This window comes from Apteryx mantelli, chromosome 4 (genome assembly GCF_036417845.1).
Source record: "Apteryx mantelli isolate bAptMan1 chromosome 4, bAptMan1.hap1, whole genome shotgun sequence".
Lineage (NCBI taxonomy): Eukaryota > Metazoa > Chordata > Aves > Apterygiformes > Apterygidae > Apteryx > Apteryx mantelli.
Window position 1 is genome coordinate 63,897,852 of NC_089981.1, and position 18,866 is coordinate 63,916,717.

The following is an 18,866-nucleotide window of genomic DNA, read 5'->3' on the forward strand; positions in this document are numbered from 1 at the left end:
CCAGCAACCTGTGGTGCAAGGGCTTCCTAAACCAGATGCAGCAGCTAGACCATTGGGTTTAAGATGCAAATTGTCATATCCGCCCATGAATTTACCTAATCCCTTTTTAAATTCATTGATATGTGGGGGCTCTACAACATCCTCAGTAAATTCCCATGTTTGAATATGCATTGTATACTTTGCTTGTTTTAATCTTGCACCTGATGATTTCACTGGTGGTTTTGTTGTTTTAAGAAATAGGAAGGGACTGTGTCCTGGTCTCCTGTGTACAACCATTCTAGCTCCCCCATCCACTTACTCATCACTTTCATGCTGGGGAGTCCTGCTCTGCTTAGTCTCATGGTGCCTTTGGAGTGTCTAGGATGAATGAATGCCCACACTTTGCCTCACCATCAACAAGTCATCTCCATTCCTGTGCTACACACCAGCAGGCAAAGCTGCCTCAACAGCCCTGACACTGGCTCCTGCCAATACCTGCAAACACACAGATCCAAGGGAAGCTGGCTCCAGCTTCTCCTGCTCCCCCATGCCAGCCCCACCAATGCTACACAAGCACAGCCCCTGCTCCGCACCCGCCAGCCCCCAGCATCTTCCAGGATCCCTTCCCACCAACGCGCCTCTCCTGCCAGCAGCCTCCTCTCCCTCTCCTGTTGTGGAGGCCTGCGGAGGCCCTCACAGACCATTTGCTTCCCAAAAGGTTTGTGGCAGATGGTCATGCCTCCTCTCCAACCTCCATCACATGCCTTCCTGAAGTATCTCCTGTTTGAAACCGGTGGCTCCAGCTCCCTTTTTCCCACTGCCTCTTTTCTTGCCAGGTGTTTCCCCCACTCCAACACATCATGGATATTTGATCCATCTCTGAACTGTCCTATTCCATGAAACACCTGTGCCTTCCCACACCAGTGAAATCTGCTTCTCTGGAGGGTCCCTGCTTGGTGTCTGAGAGCCCCCCGGGATCTTGGGAGCACCTCTCTCCCGGCAGACTCCTCAGGCCTGTCACCAGAGTCTCCAGACTGGACACGCACTGTCCACCTTTCCAGCAAACACAGTGTCCTGAGAGTCATCTGCAGCCAGATGGCTCTCTCCGGCTGGGAAGTGAGGCTTGAGCAGACCCTCCTGAAGCCTTATCGCCCATCCTGTTCCTGGCCACTGCTAAAACCCTGCTCCTGGTTTTCCAAGGCCCTCTCCACACCACAGCCAACCCACCTGTTCCCCTGCCCACTCCCAGAGCTCTCAGGCTCAGCCGCCCTCACCCCTTCCCTGCTGCTCCCTGCAGTTCAGGCACTGGGAAATGGGGAAAGCAAAGAGGGGAGCAAAATTCTTTGCTTGTCTGCACTGCTGCCCTGGGCTGATACCCACCTTCCTACTCCCTGCTAGACCATGGAGACACAGCTACTCTCCAAACCCCAGTTCAAAACTAGGGAACCAGCAAGGATCCTGGCCACTGCAGGGTTAAGGAGGTGGTAGTACAGACACCAGGGTCAGATGGCATCTCCAAGAGCTCCTTGCAAGACCCTGCTATTGCTTCTGGCCTTTCAGGTCCCCTCAGAGCACAGCTGCACCCTCCCTGGGCTGGGAATATTGCCATCTGCACATTGGGGTGTGGAGGAGCTAGGAAAGGAGCAGCAGAGGTGCAGAGGATAAATCCCCTGGGAGCAACTGATTCTGGAGCAGAGCAGGGACCACGGCCCACAGCACTGGTGTCCCTGCAGGCATGTTCACCAACAACACAGCAACACAAGCAGAAACCCACACAGCAGCATTCTTCTCCTGACAGGTGTGAAAAATGAGGGAGGGGGGAGGTGATTTGGCAGCTCCCACTTGGATGCGAGCAAGTGTGATGGGAGCAACGGGGGCTGCATGGGTTCAGGTTTTGACCTTGGTGATGGCAGCTAGCTTCCCAGGGCAGCAGCTTCGGAGGAAATACCAGGAGTTGCTTTGGCACTTCCTGGGGCATGATCAGCTCTCCCATCCGCACTGCAAAAGCAGAGCCACCGCTTGGGCACAAGCTTGCAGTGGTGAGTCCACAGATGTTGAATTCAGTGAGCAGCACCCGATAAAAGCCATGGTTCATTTCTTTGTTCTAAGGAAAAGGAATGTCCTTTCCATCCTCACCTAATCACTTTCTTATGCAGCAGTGGAAAGAATGCTTGGTGCCTAAACCTGACACAAGAAAATTATCAACACCATAAACAAAGCCATAAACAAAGAAGCCAAAAGCCCAGGCACTGCTGAAAACTGGAGCAGGCAACCCTGATACAGGCTTGCTCAGGGTGCAAGCAAATTCCTCTTCCCCGGAGGTGCTGTGTCACCCCTTGGAATAAGCAGTTTTGCGGCTTCCCAAGGGAGTGCGCCAGTGCCTCCCTACTGGAGCCAAGGAATGAGGACTGTAAACCAAATGAAGCCATTGATGGTCCTCCAGTATCTTACGCAGGTCACAGCCACTCCTGCTTCCAGCTTTCATGGAGCCAGGCCCAGGGAGCTGGCATCCCTTTTCAAATCATTTTCACTCCATGTTTACAATAATCCCCCAGGAGCTGGACACTGAACTCTTTCCAGCCTCACACATGCAAATGCTCGCTTTCTCAGGGATGTGTCAGAGCTGTTTGATCCTACATAGCCGCTGTGGAGAAGCAGGGGCCCACCGAGGGCACAGAGCCATGCCCCAGCCTTGCTGCACCAGGGTTGCTTGCCGCAGTGAGGCGGCATGAGTGGCAGGCAGGCGGGGGCTGTTGGTTACCGGCTGGGGCTTCCTCCCCAAGGTTGCTAGCCCAAATGCTGCCCCAGCAGCCTGGCAAAAGAGATGGCATGAGCACCCAGTGGAAAGGCTTGCATGCCTCTGGAGGGGAACAATTTCCACCCCTGGCACAGGTCAGCAGCAAGGGCGATGCATGGGGCACTCTAGCACCAGCTCGCTCCCTCCCAGCGCAGTGACTCATTTCATATTCGGCCTTCCCTGAAAATGACTCTGTCGGAAATTGGGAAGCATGGGGTCCATGGGGAATTGTAACGTGAGTTGGGCTTCAGCGTGCTGCTCAGCAGGGGCTCAGCAGACAAACATGAAATACCTCATTTCTCAGGAACTCACACAGACAGCAGCACGCGGACAATCAGGCTGTTCACCAAGGAGATCAAACCCTCCCCCAAGAAGAGAGATGAGCCGCAGAGCGACGACAAGGGAGCAAGCCAGTAACTGGGACAACCCATTGCTGGTGGCTGGGCAGTCTGGCCTGCAGCAAGCTCATGCCAATGGTGGGGTGGTGGGATTCAAAGTCCTTGAGGCAAAGCAGAGCAGCCCCGCGCTTGCTTCACTTAGTTCACTGTGCAAGCTTCTATGTGGCAGAGAGACAGCACCAAGGAAAGGCCAACTGTAGAAGCAGATGCAAGTCAGTGCTTCTCAAAGTCCACGCTTTCCAGGGCTAGGGCTGTATACTGAGGTGAATGAGATGTATCTTGGAGCCTGTATAGGGAGGAATGAGCTTGCTGGAGCCCTGCAGAGGACAGAAGCCAGGGTTGATTGCGTTGATGTTCAGGACTGCACTGATGGGCATTCTGCTGTGCCTGGACACCTTGCACACCCAGCTCCCTACCCTTTGTGTCAGTACCACATCTGCAATACCCACTCAGAGCAGTAGCACCTGGGAACAATGCTTCCATGGCCAGTTGGCCCCCAGATGTGGCTCCTGGCACTGTATCCCTTAGATTAATTAGCCCCTTTTCTTCCTCCTCAGAAGGATTCACAACCCACATGTGCTTCCTTCTCCATTGTGAGGAGATCCCTAACCTGCTGCAGATGGGACATATTCCAGGGATTCAGGAGCAGCTCCCAGAGGGAAGAGGAATATTTCCCTCTGCTTGCAGCTGAAGGGCAGGGGAAGGCTGGCCAGCCCCACTGGCTTAAAAATCAGGGTGCAGACCCAGCCTTTTAGAGGCACAAGTCACAGAACACAACCTCCCTGGGAAGGCTTCCCTCCTCACAGAAGGAAGAGCCATCCCACATAGGGAGGGAGGACACTGCAACCCTGGGGGGCTGGATGAAGAAACACCTTCCAGGCAGCAGTACAAGAGACCTCTGGAAAAGACCTCAGTAACGAAGGGCATCAGACAGGCTGGAAAAGCAGCTTCTGAATTTGAGAATGCAGCCAGCTAAGTCTCCACTGATACCATTCCATCCCTGGGGCTTTGCCATGAGATACACGCAGCTCAGCACACTCACAGTTACTGGACACAGTAGACATTCCCACTGAACAGACAAGCCACGAGAGCTTTTGGGAACAGCTCCAGGCAGACACAGGCAGGCCCTCCAGCCACCTCCACCCACTGTCAGTGTGTCTCTCAGTGCCTCAGGGTACGTCCCAGCCTCCTCCATGAGGAGGGGGCCAGCAGGCAGCCGAGAAGTGTGCCGACAACAGTTTGTTGTCAGAAGACAGAACAAGAGAAACTGTCCAGCAATTCCTTGTCAAAAGCCAAGGTTTGTTGGTTTTATTGTTCCTTCTGCTTTCCTTTAACCAGGACCATCTCTGAGATAGAGGAGGGAGGCACAGACCAGCTAAGTGGGTGTCCCTTGACTGGGCTCCTTGGTCCTGCTGTTGTCTAAACATATGTCCATGCATTACCAATGGCTGAGACCACACGCTGGAAATGAGGTTACAAACATGAGACAAAAACATGCCGCTGCAAAGCGGAAGAAATCTGGGGAGCAGGAACAGATGGCAGAACTCAGGGGACAGGAGTGAAGAGTGAGGCAGAGAGGAGTTTGCTGTAGGCTACTTCTGCAGAAAGGCTCTGGTGGGGCTGGCTATACAGCACAGCTGGTTCCTTATTTAACCATCATATTATTTCAAGCCCCTTCAGCAACTCTTCAAAAAAAGAAGAAAAAAAAAAGCAAGCTAGAATGAGAGGGGAACCTGTCCGTTTATAATTAATGAAGTCCTGTTTGCAATGATCTGACTGCAATCTCCACTCTCCCCAGGAGACTAGTCTGTCTTCTCTGCTTCTTCGATATCTGCAGATGAACTGGCATGTGGCAGGCAGAGGGGCCTGGAAACCAGGAAACCCTGGCAATCTCCTAGGAGCATGGCAGCCCCACTGAGCAAGGAGGCTGCCCTAACTAGGAAAACCATTCTGTCATGCTTTCCCTACCCGAACAAGCCTGCTCAGGACATCAACGTGACAAAAGGGTTTTCAAGCAGAGGGCTCATTAACCAGCTATTTTGAATAATGGAAGAAAGGAAAGTAGAAGATAAGGAGAAGGAAGCAGAACATCTTGGCATCTTTAGGGGCTCTGACCCACAGTCAGGACACTGTGGAGAGGAGTGTGGAAAGGACCCTGACACTAGGAATTTCTGTAACCCTCTCTTCCCCTTCTCACCAGGGTGTTAGCTCTAAGAGGCTAATCCTGAGGCAGCTGTTGAACATCAACTTCTGCTACAGACTGCAGGGGAACAGGGAAACAGGGAAACAGGAAAAACAGGTTCAGGATATGCAGAGACCCAGGGGTGCTCTCCTCAGTGGAAAGTCTCCCTTCCTGATCTCTAGTATCACTTCGTAGGCAGCACCCCCCAAGAAGTTCAGAACCTGGAGAAGAGAAGTGATAGAGACCCAAGCAAGATGACCCAACTACAGGAAAAAGGTAATGCCAAGACTGTGCTGGGGGATCTCTTCCTGAGAAATTCCTACCATATTGAACTTTTGTTAAAAGCACTGAATTTCCTTAGCATTTCCTTAAACAAAAATGCCAGGAAAAAAAAAAAAAAAAACTTAATCAAGCTCTGAATTCTACTGTGTGTTTGAGCTTAAAGTTGTTTCATTCTTGCTTCTGATTCCAAAGCAGTTTTCCTAAATTCCTAAAAATTACTTCTTTTGTTTCTTTCAAGTTCTTGTTTCCTTCACGTTTTTGTTCCTTCCTCGAGACCCTCACCTTCGCTGCCCAGGGCACTGGGAATTCAGACTGGAAGTTCTTCAGCTTTGCACTTCAGAGGAAAACTGATGAGGACCACACAGATTCTGAGAAGGAAATGAACAGCGGAGCTGACGTTATACCTGTAGTTTAGTTTGGGTACGCTGCCATTCTGAAATTGCTGGGCCACTCCCCACTACAAAATTCTAGATACTCTCCTACCAATTTGGGAGCTGGAATGGCTGTGCGAGAAATGATCTCAACTGATTACAATGCAGTAATTTCAAGTGAATGTTAAATAGGTTATTAATAAGTGAATCTTAGGGAACTGCAAAAAGTGGCAATTATTAGGTGGTGTGTGTTAGAGCTCAAGTAGTCAGTCATCAGGCAGTAGACTAGTTCATTTACACATTACAGTCCCATTGGGTAATTATTGGGATTTAGGTTGAGTACCTAACTTCCCAACTATGACCTCATAGGCTGGGAATCCAGCTCTCCAGTGACATCACAGCTCTAGAAGTCTCCCTCATCAGTTGCCATGCGAATTCTGCTGTCACCCACTCCACACACAGGTATGGCACACACTCGCAGAGCCTGAAGAAAGGGCCCAGGCTCTTATAGGGAATAAGAATATCTAGGAATGAGAGTTAAACAAGGAAATGTAGGGCAAATGCAGAGAAGAACAAAGCTGCTTTCCATGCTGCATCACATCATTACCTGAGAAGAATGAGGAACTTCGGATGGGAAAGTATCCATTTTCCAAAGAGACAGGAGCAACTCCAGGCTCAAAAAAACAGAAAATGCTGATAACAGGGTTATACAGATGACAATCATGATTTTCCTTTCACTCCTCAGAACTGGGCTTGAAGCTCAGGGCAGAAGCAGAGATAATATGAAAATGCCCTCTCTTCCAATTACTACCTCTGCTTCTGGGCTGAGCACTAACACTAGCTTTCAGCCCACCCCTCTGCTTTCTCTCTGCTTCCCCCTTCCCCTCTCTCAGCCCCACTGAGCAGGCAGCCTCGCACAGCACAGTGTGCAGATGCAGTGCCAACAGCCCAGTGGCCGCCTGCATTCCCTCGAGGCCAACAAGCCCTAACGGCAGGGTAGCAGCCGAGAGGGGCAGCTTGCACCATGGAGGTGGGAGAGATACTCTCCCCAAACACCTAGGCCCCAGGCATCCCAGAGCCAAGGGGAGCACGTTCTCCCTCCAGCTCTGGGGACTGGGGAGAGCCCACAGGTAGCAGGGCTGAGGGAGGAGGGGAAGCTCCCAATGCCCCAGGAACATCCCTGCAGCAGCATAAAGCCAGAACTGTCTGCTCCAAGGCTGCCCAAGATAGGCTGATCCCAGCTCTTGCCATATTTGAATGAGCTTCTGCCCCGATGAGCGTGAGGAAGTCTGGCAGGCAGAGTTGGAGAGCAGGGAAGGTACTTGCACAGGCTGGGAGTGCAATCCAAGAGCAGATGAAAATGAAGCAATGGCACCAGCTTACCTTATGCTAATCAAAAGGGACAAGGGGCTGTCATAGACTCCCAGCTGGGCACAGAGCACAGCCAGGACTACCCTAGATGCAGGAGGGGCAGCTCTCTGTGCAGCCCAGTTCACTGCCACTTTGGTCTCTTCCTCTGTGAGGGGATGGGACTGACAAGGACCACTGCCTGGTCCTGACTTTCAGCAAAGTCAGCTGCCCCTCTGGCACATTCCCACCTACCTTGTTACTCTCAGTCAGGCTCTGCTTCCCTGCAAGTGTGACCATCTCTGTAAGGGCTCCAGAGTATCTGTGGAGGCTATCAATATCACTGACAATGCCTTATGCTGCACAAATCAGCCAGCAATACCATTGGAGCTAAAATCCCACATAAGAACAGGTTTGAGGGGTGGATGGAGGTAGACCAAGAGTCTGGCTCTCACCTCCGAGTCTGCAGCCACCACTTGTAGCTCAGGCTCTGTGGTTTCAGTGCATTGTGTCCTATCTCATCCCTGCCATCCACATGGCTTCCTGCCAGCCTGTACTGAAGGCTGTCTGTCCCTCTGTACACCAGAGGCCTGGTGCTCCTGTCTGCCAGCCCATACGCTGCAGCCCACCCTCCCACTAGGACCCACTTTTCCCCAGCACAGCAGAGCCTTTGGGAGTGGGATCAGGCCCAGCAGCAAGAGACAACTGACAGGCAAGTGAAGAGTTAACAGGACTGAAGTTTGTCAGTTGATATGCAGAAGAACTGATAGCACAAGAGCTGACGTGCACAAAGCTGTTGAACAGAGGACTTAACAGGACTAAAGTCGTCTACCAACCGATATGCGCAAGGACTGATATGCGCAAGGCTGCGGAATGATTAACAAGACTGGAGAAGTGAAGTCTGCCACCTGGAATCTGCACGGACCCCCGGGGAGGGAAGAAACAAGACGGAGGTGCTGTGGTCTTGCCTTGCTAGCAGGGTCCTCCCAGCAGACAAACAAACAGTCTTGTGATTGCGAAACTTGCTAAAAGTCAGCAAAAGCAGTGTTTGCCCAGAGCCCCAGCCGTATAAAAAGAGACTTGGCAGCTAGGAGAGTTTGAGCAGGGACGGGAACATGACCTGATCATCCTCTCCGGCTGGACCGTGAGTATTCCCCCCCCTCCCCTTTTCCTGGGACGCTGGGTTAAGGTAATTCCTCGAGGTTCAGAGCCCTCTCACTAGGAGAGTGAACAAGAAAGCTTTCAAGTAGGGATAAGCAGTCCTTCCAATTAATAGCGCAGTAATCGACAGTTTCGGGTTATCCTTTCTAAATTAGTAACTGATGGTTTTGTGTTATCCCTTCTAAATTAGTAATCGCATTATTTTAATGGATGTTACTAATCCAAGAACTTGTGTGAGGAAATAAACATCTTTTTTATTATTATTATATTACTGTCTCAGTCATTGCTATCGAACCTTCATAGCATGACAGCGTGACAACAACCTCAGTCCTTTTTCCTCTTTCTTGTTTCTCTGGCAAAGGCAGCAGGGAACTGCTGTGACCTGCAGTGCCTCTCAGACCACACAGCCTCTCAAGAGGTCAAGGCAAAACCACAGAAAATACCACAGAGGCTGGCAGCCAGCTCTAGCCTTGTGCTTCCTCCCTAGGAGGAATCCAACACCAAGGTCCTGTGCACCACAGGGATGTAACCAGGTTGTCCAGTGCAACCAGGGCAGCCATCTCCTGAGACCGCTCTGGTCCAGTGGAGCAGAGACTGGGCTGCAGGATATTCTGGCATACCCCATTTCTTTCCTCACAATCTGACTCTGGGTTGCTGTGAACTACTGCTGACCTACAGCTCTCTGCCTCACCTGTCCCTGCCCCAGTATCCATATCCTATATGGCACCAGCCCCTTGGCCCCTGCTCAGCTCAAGCCTCCAGCTGGCTTTGAGGCCACTGCTATAAACATTATAGCACACCTGTTCTTCACATGAGGGTTTACAGCCAAGGCTAGCACATCTGGATTGTAAAATAGACATTTGGAAGCTTATCAACATGTTTCCAAACAGTCTGAGTATGGCAGAGACTGTCTCAGTGCTTTAGTGGAGGAAGCAGCTGGGCTGGGAGAATGGTTCAGTGCCCTTCTCATGCCCCTTGCAGGCTGGGCTGAGCCACGCGCGCACACGCTCCCCAGAAACCAAACTGCCTCTTCCTGACACTTCTGGTCCAGGAAGCCATGTCAGCAAGGCCAGCAAGGCTCCAAGAAGGAAATGGGAAAATGAAATCCAGTGCCCTTCTCACCCCAGAACCAGTTGACTCAGCTGTGCTGATCTTAGACTGTAATCAAACAACTCCCAGAAACAACGTGTGTTCAGAAAATTGGTTGCGAATCTGCACCATATGCACTGGGAAAGAACAGTCCATCAGGTTATTCCTGTCTCCATTAGCCTCCTGAGCCTTTGCTCTTAGCAAAGTCCTAATCAGCACCAACATCAAGCTGCCACTGGTGGGTTTGTCAGCATCCAAGGAGATCTAAAGGAGGAACAAGGCCTGCTGCCCTGAGTTGTTTCACCTGCACAGCCCCTCTCATTATATTAACTTCTCATACATGCAGCACTCACACCTGTGCTAAGAAACAACCTCCCATGCAAATATTCAGTAAAATACTCTAATTTTATCTCTTCCCAGCCATCCCCTGCCAGCAGAAACACAGCTGGTACTTTGGGGTATGACAGACACACATGCAAGAGGTGCAGAAAAAGTGCAAGCTGACAGAGCAGGAGGTAGCTCTGACCCCCGCATGCAGAAGAACTTTGGTAACATGGTGATTGTCACTTCCCACAAGATCTTCAGACATCCAAAGTCTGAGTGCACAGTGGCTGAGGACCATTTCCTTGTCTTGATAGTAAAGCAAAGTGACACTAGATAAAGATACTCTCCCAAACTGCTCCTCCCCTCATTTCAGCCTGCAATCACCTGGCTGGCTGCTGGCAGGGTCTCTTCTCATCTCCTTCCATTTTGCTGGTCCACCTGAAGGTAAAGGTAATGTTCCTGTCCTGCAATACTGACTGCCATGCTACACTCCTATCACCCCTCAAGGAGAGTACTCTACTTCCCTAGTGGCTGAGCACCGTATGAATATCTACAAGAACTGTCAAAGATAGCACAAAAGGAGGCACTTCTTTCAAGCTGAAAATGTCGTTTCACTTTTCTGCAATAGTTGTCTATAAATGTATTATAACTCCACTCTTTGACTTTGACAATCCTTCAGAGGCCTGGGCAGACCTGGCTCCTTTCATCAGCCCACCTGACAGTCTCTTCCCCTCTATCCCACATGCTCCCAGTAATACTGAACTATCACTTTAGAGGCATTAATTCAAAGTGGTTCTAAGCTCAGATCTCTTTAACGGAGGAAGCCGCGGAGGGATGGGATTGTGAGGGTCAGTGGTAGCACCAAACATTCAGACACTATACCTGCAGTAATGGAGATGCAAATGCATTTCTATAATGCCTTGCGCTCAGCCCAGATTATTCATCCTTATGTATCTCTTTTAAGAGCCTGGTGCTGGGGCTCCCAGCACCTGCAGAACGAAGCAATGAACCACCCCGAGGAACTAGGAATGAGTGACTCTGCAGCAGTGCTGACCAACTGAGTTGTCTTCAGGGCCCTGCGCAGGAATCACCTCTTGGCGCAGGCCTTCCCACTCCACAAACTAGGAAAAACTCTAAGCCAATCTCCTTCGTGGAAACCCCTTGTGGAAACCCACCTCAGCTGACAGAAAGGCAGCGATGGAGCTGGGAGAAGGTAATGAAAATAACTGTGAGCATCTTCTCAGTCAGAACCTCCTCAAGGACCACTATCTACATATCTTACCAGATTTCACAGCTCTAGAGCAGGGCAGAGCTTCTGCCCCACATTTTTGGCACAGGACAGAGCACTGTCAGCACACAACTAGCACACATGAAACAGCCTGCACAGAGTTCCTGAAGAAGCTGAGAAATAAGAACAGCCTGACGTAGGGGAACGCATGAAAGTATATCAGCCTGACAAATTCTAAACAGTCCATGACAACAAGGCTGGGGGCACTACCCCACAGTGCAGATACTGGGGACCTGTGTTCAAACCCAGTTCTGAGACAGGCTTCTTCTGTGACCTCAGATAAACCACCTAGCTTCAGCCCTCAGGCACAAAGTGGAAAAAAGACCATCCCACACACCCATTCTGTGTTTGCCCATATCCTTGCTTGGCCCTCTGGCACTGGAGTGAGCCAAGTTAGGCTGAACAAAGGGCATATGGTAGGAGAAAAAGGCTGAATTAATGAGAGCTGTATGAACGCCATCTCTTAAGGAAAACTAGTACGTTTAGCTGCACCTACCACAGAGCACATGTAAAGTTGTCTTAAGTCCATGCTACGGCCAAGTTTGCGATAGGTTCTTCTTCCATGAGAACCAGAAAACTCACCAAGACACTAGCAGTGATTCAGGACAAGACGAACTGTAAGAGATGATAAAGGAGAAGAGGTTAGAAGATAAGGAGAGAAAGAGCATTCAAAACACCATTTCAATCTCTCCAAGCAAATTCCTCTCTTGTATCTGGGCATGTCAGTGGGCCCACCAGCCCAGACTGCCCCAGGCAGTGTATTTTTACCAACAGAAGAGGTAACGTAGCTTTGCATTTCTCGCTAAATTGAGCTGCTCAACTCTAAGCTTCCAGGTCACTGGGCCTTTTGTCTCTTCCTCCTCACTGGAGCATAAATCTGACTCCCCACCCCAGTCCATCACTCCTCAAGGCAGTCAGGTCTAACTCATGACAGCCAGCACTTTGTTCAGTGACTGAATCAACGCTTCCTCCCAATGGAAAGTGCAAGTCCAAGGTGACAAAGATCAAGCGTGTTCTTCCCAAAGCTGAGGATTTGCCTTTGCCTCTTAAGCTAGGCAGAGATTTCATAGCCTGCAAAGGCTGGGAACACAGCATAAATGAGTGAAGGAAGAACAGCACTTGGGGCACAGCCAGGTACAAATGGAGAGAGAGAACATTTTCCCGTCACCACAAATCTTTGGGACACCAGCAATGAGGCATAGCAACAAACAAAACCCCACCAGCTACTCCATGGTTATTTTGCAAAATAACCCTACCATTGCCACCACCAATTCAGGTCTAATGACAAAGATGATCCAATGGCTATTGGCATTTAACTTCCACATTACTTTATGGCCCTGCCTCCTTTAGGGCGGATTGGAAGCAAAACAGCTTCACCCTTGCACTGCCTGAAGGCAGGCGTGTTACAGCAGCTCAGCCTGGGGCATGTCTACACAACACGGACAGCTTCCAGCAGCACTCTGGTTTGCCCTGGAGCACTCCTGTGCCACGAGGCTCAGCCAGTGCCAGCCACAGCCACACATGCAGCTCTCCTGTGAGAAGCAGAATGGGTGAGGGGAAGTGTCCTATCAGTTTGCTTTTGTGGTGTTTCTGTGCTGCTGCTCTGGCTCTGCTAAGGGTGATGTACTAGTGAGAGCACACAGTGGGCCTGAGCAGAGCACAGTGACTCAGCAAGCTCAGGGGTCCTCCCTGCAGCAACCTACCACCAGGACGCAGGCACCAGCCTGTCGGAAACCAAGGCTTTGCCAAGCTGGGGTACCAGGTGTGAAGGGGCTTCTGCAAGGCACAGCCCTCATTTCCGACCCACAGCTTGCAAGGCAGAGCACAAGGCTGGTGCGCAGCAGCACAGCAAGCGTAGTTTTTTCAGATGCTCCTCTGCTGTCTGGGGTACCACAGGCACCACCAAAGCAAAGACTGTCCTGCTCTGTGTTCCCAGAAGAGCCCCCCAAACTGCAAGGCACCCCTCCCCACTGCTGACCAAAAGTAGGGGGCCTGGTTAGCAGCTAGCACCAGCATATGCCTCTGACCATGTCTTTCCTTCTGCCCCTGCTCAGCTCCTGAGCAAAGGCTGGAGGCACAGGGTGCTCCCCATCCCCAGCACAGCCATTCAGCTGTCAGCATGCGCCAAGCCCCATGGAGCACAGCTGGGAGCAAGCTGGGGCAGCTGGTTGCAGCTGCTACTGTCTCCCTCCCCTCTTCTCTACCCTTCAACTTCTCTGGCTGCCCCTGTGTCCCAGGCCATCTGTAGCTCCCGGGCTTTGTCCCACTGTAGGACAGGGCAGGGAGGGCAGCAGCTGGGCAGCTGGCCCAGGGTGGAGACACCAATCTCTTTTAGGCCTCCTTTCTCAATGCACTCAGGGACAACAAGCAGGACAGCCCCCCCATGGCTGAGGCGAGGAGGGAACAGGCTCCTGTTGTCCTTGCCTCACCAGCAGCTGGCCACATTCCCCTCCAGTCACAGCAGAGCTGCTGAGTAGAGGGGAAGGATCACCTTCCTTGACCTGCCAGCAACACTCATTCAGTGCAGCCCAGGATGCTGTTGGCCTTCTTTGATGCAAGGGCACATTGCTGGCTCATGTCCAGCTTGTTGTCCACCAGGACCCTCAGGTCCTTTCCTGCAAAGCTGCTCTGCAGCTGGTCAGTCCCCAGCCCGTACTAGTGCATGGAGTTATTCCTCCCCGGGTGCAGGACTTTGCACTTCCCTTTGGTGAACTTCATGAGGTTCCTGTCAGCCCATTTCTCCAGCCTGGAGGTGCTCCCACAGTTGTCCTTTGGAGGCCCTTCTGACACCCCAGCAAGCAGGTGACCCCCAGGATTCAGGGCCAGGCATGGAGGAAGGGTGGTCACACAAAGCAGTCTGAGGCACCGCTCTTACCCAAAAGATCTTCCCAGGTTTACCTCAGTGTAGACAGAAACCAGGAGGAAGATGCTCCTCTGCAGGGCATGAAGTTAGGCACCTGCCCTGAAATAGCATGCAGAGGAGCATCCTTTTCCTTCAGTCAGGAAAACAGGTAGGCAGCTGAACTTGCACAGGTGAAATCTGCAACAAATGCTCATGATAAAGGCAGCATGAGTGCCACCAGAGCTCGGGCCTTCCTAAATAGAAGGACAAGGAAGAGAATCAGTGCTGGCCAAACCAAGTCAGGGTGCAGTGGACTTTCCTTCACTTTACAGGGAAGGCAAGCCTGTCTCCTACCCCAAGGCTGGGTGTTGGGGTAAGCATGTATGGCACAGGCTCATGGATTTGGTCACAGCTAGAGGAGCTGCAGGTGCCTTTAATTCAGGGATGTTGCACCTGCACCATGGTCCAAGGACCCACACAATACTCAACCAAATCTCCAGTTTCCAGTCCTACTGGGGTTCTCTCAGGCCAGCACTAGGAGTAGCACCCAAGTTACAGGGCCATGTTACATTGGTCCACAGAGGCTAAGCCCAGAGTTCATGGGGGATGCCCCCCTTACTAGTGCTGACCACACAAACAGAACAATAGCAGACCTGGCCCTTGCTGTCCCCCTCCATTTCTTGCTTTCTGTTCAAAGCATCTGAAGAAGCATGTGGAGGGAGGGAACCTCATTTGACAGGAAGACTTTCTTTCATCAGACTCAATTGCCTCTGAGATTGAGGAGGAATAACCCCTACAGCCCCCTCCATAAACACCTGGACTCCCACACAGCCATTTTCAGCTCCCACCACTCCAGGAGTCAGTGCAGACACACAAAAGTCCCAGGCCCATGAGGCTGTTCTCACTGATCTGTGCCATTTTACCTCCCAGTGCTTTTCTGGTTCTAATTATCTCTGAAGAGCTGATGACACTTAGACATTTCATCTCCCTGGAGACTCTTTCTGGCACTTTAAGCCTGATTTATGCAATGCAGTCATGGACATCCTAATCACCCATGCTCACCACTCATTTGTTAACACTCTGGCTGGCTACAGACCTGGACACTCCATCCCCTCCCACCGGCGGATCCAAAGCAGGCTGAACCTTTGTACCCACTGGAGTTAAACCCTTGGCAGTTTTCTCCTCCTACCCCTTTCCCTCTCATTAGTTGCTGGTCATTAATCACAGCAGTCTCTTTCCACAGGGGAACAGCCTCAACAGACCCAAACCTGCCCCTGCAGCTGACAGGCTAAATCCCAGAGACAGATGCTGAGCAAGGCCAAACCCAGTTAGCAGCTGTCAGATAACACTACCAATAACCCTAGCCTGGTCATTAACCCAAGCTGCTCAAAGGGCAAACCTCGGGTCCCTCCCAAAGTCAGCAGGATGCTTCTAGGAAGGGAAGTGACCTCTTCTTCACCCTCATGTCTCCTGCTCTTACTAGAAAATGGTTCAGAAACACAACAGTTTGGGATCTAAACAGCTCTTAACACTTATCACTGCCTGTCCCCAGAGGCAAATCCAAATCCAGATCACAGCTACAACACATGTATATCTGTTTGCAACACCTCATTGGAGGAATTAAAGAGTGACGATGATATTGTGCTCAGGACACAATGACAACTATTTCCATCTAGCCAAACAAGACAGAGTCCAAGGCTGATCCAGCTTACTAAATGGCGCTAGAGCTTCAAGCTGGGCAGGGTACCGAACATTACAGTAGAGCCCCTCTACATGGCCCCTAGACATCTTTGCATCTGCAGGCCTGATGACCTTTCCAAGCTTCTCTTAACCACCGTGCTATTCCCTTTCATGCTATTTCTTGCTCCTTATCCTCACTGCCTGCACAGGCTACTGAGAAGGGGCTATCTCTCATGACATGTCTGCATTGTATCTAATACAAAGGGGCCTGAACTGCATCTGCAAGGCAAATCTTACACCGTTGCTGTATAACATCGCATTACACTGGGACACGTTTCACTCATTTTTGGGAAAGGGACTGTCCAAGTCAACCACTACCATTACCTAGAGAGGAACCATTACCCATGCTGAACACTGTAACCTGGATACCCCTCACGTTGCCTCTCAGAGACCTTTGCAGCACTCGCATCCAGCCGGGCCTGCAGAGGAGGAGGTTTGAACAAGGGCAGCTGGACAGGAGCCCTGCACGCTAGCCAGGCCTTTATGTACCAGCCACAGAATTTGCATCTGAAGCTGCTAACAAATGAGGTGAAGCAAAAGTCTGGAGCTTGGAGCAAGTCTCATCGTGGCTTGAGTTCTGACTCCAGAGCAGCTGGTGCAGCCTGGCAGCTGATACACAACTCGGCTGTCCCAAACACCCTTGCTGAGCTGAAACTTCCTCCATAGTGGGGCCAAGCATGCATCATTGCACCTCCTTGAACCACTCTGGTCTAGAAAAATTATAGGTAAGGAAAGAACTCCCTCTGCCCACTAAGAAGCCAAATTTCTGTACGCAGGGTGTGACGGGGGTCAAGGCAGCATCTGCCCTAACTGGCTCACAATGTTTCACAGCAACTGAACAAACCTCCCCCAAACTTGTAGTCTCCAAGACCCCATCAACATATCATCTAGAGCATAAGCATTTCTCAGCTCTCACCCTGTGAGCCCCCCTGATAACGTGGGTGCCCCTTCCTACTTTGCTCACAGAGCTGGGGCAGGCTCTCTTCCAGCTGGATGCCATCCAGAGCCTCAGCTGAGATCTGGAAAAGGGAGCATGTGGTGCTCAGAGGGCTGGGAGAAGGGCCATGAAAGCCAAGGCTCACACACTGCGAGAACCCATTACCTATGGGTGTCAGTGCAAGAGGCACTGCTGGGTCAGATCTTTCTATTCCTATAGCTTCAGAGATTTCCTTCTTTCCATCTGCCTTCCCACCATCTGCTGAGGCGACTGCAGGGGAGAGGAGGCTTGCAAGGGTCACTCTTGGGCCAAAGCAGATGGAAAGAACCTGCTGCAAACATTTTGCTAGAGACAGGCCAGACAGCTGCGACGTGCCCCCCAGCTCTCCAGCCCTGCTGACAACTCACTGGATTGTCCAGCATGCAGAGAGTACCGTGAGCCTTACAATCTGGTTCACAACTGCACATGCTGCCCTAGAGGCTTGCTTGGAGTGACTAAGAGTTTGCAGCTGGACAAAGGAGTGAATTAACAAGCTGTTTAAGTCCTTCATCTGAGGCCTGAACAAACAGTTGCTGCCTGGAATTGATCTCTCCCCCTCCTGGCGTACCATCCTGGCCTGAGATGTATTTTCACAGTATTTCCCAAGGTGGAGAACCAGCAGCACCTTTGTTTACTACACAGAACTCAAGGGCCTTCTCCTCCCTCTATGCCATTGAACCAACTCCAGACTTCTCAACCCTGCAGGCCTCCAACCTGGCCTGCTGAGGACCTAATTAACTTCCTTGTTCATTTATGGTCTTTTGTCACTAAAGCAATTGGTGCATGGAGGGAGCTGTCTGATCTGATCTGTCTGTTCCTCAAGCATGCTCACATGGACTTGAACACTCTCTTAAGTCTGCTGGGGAAGCCCTCTCCCACTTGCAAAGGGTGCATATGCTGCCCCCCTCCCCAAAAACCACTTCAGAATCAGCTACAGAGAGCACATTGCCTTCCTCTTTTCAGCAAGCTCTCCAAGCAACTTTGCAGCCATCAGAAAAACACCAGAGTCTTCTCAGGGCATGACACCCCTGAATTCAAGCAAGATGGTCTGTCTCGAGCAGAGATTGCATCGTAATCCCGTCTCCCTTGCCAGCACTGGGAAACCCCTTGGAGTTTCTCCTTGTTATGCCTTTTTGCTGGGCTCATGCACACACATACACATGCTCAGAAGCCTCCAGCTCAGCAGGCAAGCTGGTAGATGGACGCACCAACACAAGGCATAGCGGTGATGCTGCCACACTAGTTTCTGCCCTGCTGATACCCACACACCAAATTTGTGGAGCTCAGGTTTGCCCACAGCTCAATGGATTACAAGGAACAGGTCCTCAATGCTCTTTTACCCCCATGTTCCCTCTTGCCCCTGGCACCAACAAGACAGAGAAGAGCAGAGAGTGGCAGGGCCCTTTCACAGGGGGATGGCTGGGCAGGATTACCTCAAGGCTCCTGGACCAAATACAGGCAGCTCCTCAACCTTTGGAAATCTCCCTCACCTTTGCTCCTTGGCCTTCCCAGGCTGGGGGAAGGGATCCCAATGAACATGTTTGTGAAATAGGGTGTTGTGTAACACAGAGGGAAGTGACTGCACCAGGGACCCCGGCTGAGAACAGAGACTTTAATCCTGCTGCCCAGGGAAAACTTGGAAAAAATACCTACATCTGTTCTGTTGCATTAGGCTCATGGCTCAGAGGCTGACAGCTGACCCTGGCTGTTCATAATGCCAGGGTACGGCCCCTGCCAAACAGGGCCAGGGTAAATTACCATAACTGATTGGAAACACAAAAGACAGCCAGAGAAAACTGGGGAAGGAACCCTCCCTGTGCAGGTTCCTAGAGAAGAGAGAAAGGCAAAGTGCATCAGGGCACTTTGTCTTCTCCACTGCCACATTGGCAAACAGAGCAGAGAAGGAACAAGGCTGGAAGAAAACAGGAGCAGGGTCAGTCTAGAGCCAAAAGCTGGGCAGGAGCTCCTGATGAATTGTGTGCCTGCCCTCACACGCTTCCTGCGGGTGATGAGATGCAGGGAGAGGGCCAAAGGTGAGGAGCCAGAGAAGAAATCACAGCTGCATCCACCTCTTCATGGGGCTCACCATG